Here is a 4,422-nt window from a genome sequence, read left to right as displayed (position 1 = left end):
GTTGGAGTAGATGACCTCCAAGGTCCCCCCAGCTGTTAAATCTGTCCAGTCGGGCATGGCACAATCTCTCCCACAGCCCCTTACAACTGTGTAAGTATTATACAGTTAAATATTTTTATTATTCAAGAAATAATTTAATAATAATAATAATAATAATAATTTATTGGAGTTGTATGCAGCCCCTAACCTCCTTTATGATTATTATGCCCCTTTTCTACCAGATTTTCAGTTATTTCTGGATAAAGGTTAGGGTATACAAAGAATGCGATCCCTTACATAAACACTTGAACACAAAAATGCCTCGAATGTAAACACAAGCCCTTGTGCATCTTTTCACAGGCTATTTCATGGCCGCACCTGCTGCAGATTTTTCTGTGTGTTATCAATGTTGATGGACACTTGCGTGTGTTTTTCCCACAAACTAATTCTCAGAGCTCCCCGTAATTCTTTAACTGTCTTTCCAAACTTTTTCTGTTTCATCTTCTCTCTGTGATCTTGGCGGTTTTCTTCAGCTTCTTTCAATGCTTCTCCACCGCCTCAAACTTCAAGGGGACGTTTAATTACCTGCAGTTTTAGATAAGGTCCCCTATCACCCCAGTGTGGATTACGAGGAGTTTTCTTCAGAATGGACCTAAGCGCTGCCTCGCTCTTGTCTAAATCACCGTCTTTGAGAAGATACTTGGCTTCAGTCCTTGTTGGGAGTTTGTGTTTGTTTTCAAGTCTCTGCAATTATCACATGTCGCCAGGTCAAAATGGGTCATGAGATATGAGTCCAGGAATTCCTTCCCACATTCTTCACAGGTCAGATAATCAGACTCTCATACTGGGCCAGGGTCACACACAATTCTATGAGTTTGCTGTCGATTCTCAACCCAAAATATGCTCTGTCCTGCACATTGGCAAAACGAATCAGAACTCCAAATACAAGCTGAATAAACAAGACCTTGGAAGACTCCTATCCAATGACCCAAGTGCCAAAGCCCCCTGCAACAACATCGCCAAAAAGGAGGTAAGGAGGAACTTCCTGACGGTCAGAGCGATCAACCAATGGAACAATCTACCAGCGGACGTTGTGAACTCTAACACTCTGGACATTTTTAAGAGAAGATTGAACTGCCACTTGACTGGTGTGCTATAGGGTTCCTGCTTGGGCAGGGGGTTGAACTTGATGGCCTTCATGGTCCCTTTCAACTCTAACAATAAATAAATAAATAAATAAATAAATAAATAAATGAATGAATGAATGAATGAATGAATGAATGAATGAATGAATAAATAAATAAATAAATAAATAAATAAATATTTTAAAAAAAGGCTTCAAGAGTTGTGAACCTAATCCTACGTAGCTTCTGCTCTGGCAATCTTACACTACTAAGTAAAGCATACAAAACTTTCACCAGAGCAGTTTTTGAATACAGCTCATCTGTCTGGAACCCACACCACATTTAAAAAAAAATAGGTTTATTGATTTTTATAACATAAAAACACACGCACAATATATGACATATAACATGAGCTCAGTGATTGTGTCCACTACCAAACAATCACTCATACTGTGCGCTGAAATTTTATGAAAAAGTCCACACGAGACGTTTGGACAAAGAGAACAGAAATGTTTATTCTCTCTGGGTATACCAAAAAGGGTTTGCAAAGCGGGCACTCTTCATAAGGCCACCACCAGTCGGGGGCATTTCTTGTATAAATCATTTTAACCCAAGAGTGAAATATTTATTTACATATTATAAAGTGATTCCAACTTGTTTCTTATAGCTTGGTCTCGGATCCTACTCACCATATATCGTCTTACTTTGTCCCATCGCCCCATCAGCCGTTGCAAATCAGTTTCATTAGTCAAATCCATCCTTTTGTCCATAATCTCAAATTGAATGTGGTCCACCATGTACCTGTACCAATTTTGCATTGTCCATTTTGTCATGTCTTTCCACCCCAAGACTATGACCGCCTGAGCGCTTTCTATCCTTGTTTTATTTCTCTAAAATCTCACTACTTTTAACTAATGTACTGCCATTTCCTTAGTAATCGTCCATCTTATATTTAATATCCTATTAATATCCACTTGCACTTTTTGCCAAAGGTTCTGCACTACTGGGCATTCCAGAGCATATGCATAAAGAACCACATTTTAGACATAAACACTCTAGAAAACATCTAGAGATACTTTACCAGAAAAGCCCTCCACCCCTCCACTCGCAACAGAATCCCCTACGCAACTAGGCTCACAATCCTAGGTTAGAAAGCTTAGAACTACGTCGTCTTAGACACGACCGAAGCACAGCCCATAAAATCATCTGCTACAACGTCCTTCCTGTCGATGACTACTTCAGCTTCAACCACAACAACACATGAGCACACAACAGATACAAACTCAAAGTCAACCACTCCAAACTTGACTGCAGGAAATACGACATTAGTAACTGAGTAGTTGATGCATGGAACTCACTGCTGGACTCTGTAGTATCACCATCTAACTCCGAAAACGTCACCCTTAGACTGTCCACTGTTGACCTCTCCTGATTTCTAAGAGGTCAGTAAGGGGCGTGCATAAGTGCACCAGCGTGCCTTCCCTCCCCTGTCCTAATGTTTGTCTCTTACTGGTATCATGTATATAAACATTGTTCTATCTTTGTATAATACTACCAATGCGTACTGATAAATAAGGCAATGGGTCCAGATGGCATCCACCCCAGAGTTCTTAAAGAACTCAGATCTGTCATTGCTACCCCCCTGACTGATTTGTTTAACCAATCCTTGTTAACAGGAGAAGTTCCTGAGGATTGGAGAATGGCCAGTGTTGTGCCTATCCACAAGAAGGGCAGTAGAGAAGAAGCTGGTAACTACAGGTCAGTTAGCTTGACATCAGTGGTAGTTAAAATGATGGAGACTCTACTCAAAAAGAGGATAAATCAGCACCTAAAAAACAATAACTTATTGGACCCAAACCAGCATGGCTTTACTGAAGGCAAATCATGTCAGACTAATCTCATTGATTTCTTTGACTATGTCACAAAGGTGTTGGATCAAGGTGGTGCCGTGGATATTGCCTACCTGGACTTCAGCAAAGCCTTTGATACGGTTCCACATAAAGAGCTGATAGATAAATTAGTGAAGATTGGACTTAATCCCTGGATAGTTCAATGGATTTGCAGCTGGCTGAAGCATAGACATCAGAGAGTTATTGTTAATGGCGAGTATTCTGAGCAGAGATAGGTTACAAGCGGTGTGCCACAAGGGTCTGTTCTGGGTCCTATTCTTTTTAATATGTTTGTGAGTGACATAGGGGAAGGTTTGGTAGGGAAGGTTTGCCTAATTGCCGATGACTCTAAAGTGTGCAATAGGGTTGATATTCCTGGAGGCGTCTGTAATATGGTAAATGATTTAGCTTTACTAGATAAATGGTCAAAGCAATGGAAACTGCAGTTTAATGTTTCCAAATGTAAAATAATGCACTTGGGGAAAAGGAATCCTCAATCTGAGTATTGTATTGGCAGTTCTGTGTTAGCAAAAACTTCAGAAGAAAAGGATTTAGGGGTAGTGATTTCTGACAGTCTCAAAATGGGTGAACAGTGCGGTCAGGCGGTAGGGAAAGCAAGTAGGATGCTTGGCTGCATAGCTAGAGGTATAACAAGCAGGAAGAGGGAGATTATGATTCCACTATATAGAATGCTGGTGAGACCACATTTGGAATACTGTGTTCAGTTCTGGAGACCTCACCTACAAAAAGATATTGACAAAATTGAACGGGTCCAAAGACGGGCTACAAGAATGGTGGAAGGTCTTAAGCATAAAACGTATCAGGAAAGACTTCATGAACTCAATCTGTATAGTCTGGAGGACAGAAGGAAAAGGGGGGACATGATCGAAACATTTAAATATATTAAAGGGTTAAATAAGGTCCAGGAGGGAAGTGTTTTTAATAGGAAAGTGAACACAAGAACAAGGGGACACAATCTGAAGTTAGTTGGGGGAAAGACCAAAAGCAACATGAGAAAATATTATTTTACTGAAAGAGTAGTAGATCCTTGGAACAAACTTCCAGCAGACGTGGTAGATAAATCCACAGTAACTGAATTTAAACCTGCCTGGGATAAACATAGATCCATCCTAAGATAAAATACAGAAAATAGTATAAGGGCAGACTAGATGGACCATGAGGTCTTTTTCTGCCGTCAGACTTCTATGTTTCTATGTTTCTACTTGACAAAACAAGTGAAATAAATAAAAATTAAAAAAGATTTGTCTCTTTTTCCTCTTCCTCCTCCAGAAAAAACCCCCCTCCTTTATCTATTGTCTCTGAAGGTGCTTTAACTTTTGAACTGCCTTCGCCAAACGGCTCCTCTCCATCGTTGCCCCCATGGTCTCGGACAATGGGTTCTTTCCTCCTTGCGCAAAACCTGGATCCAT

At 40.3% G+C, this 4,422-nt stretch overlaps 1 pseudogene; it reads right to left on the bottom strand.

Moving 5' to 3' along the window:
• Window positions 1–272: 272 nt before the first annotated feature.
• On the bottom strand, window positions 273–4,422 carry LOC139154319 (DNA repair protein complementing XP-A cells homolog pseudogene; annotated as a pseudogene).

Source organism: Erythrolamprus reginae, chromosome Z, assembly GCF_031021105.1.
Source record: "Erythrolamprus reginae isolate rEryReg1 chromosome Z, rEryReg1.hap1, whole genome shotgun sequence".
In the NCBI taxonomy this organism is placed as follows: Eukaryota; Metazoa; Chordata; class Lepidosauria; order Squamata; family Dipsadidae; genus Erythrolamprus; species Erythrolamprus reginae.
This window is presented reverse-complemented; position numbering and strand designations above follow the sequence as displayed.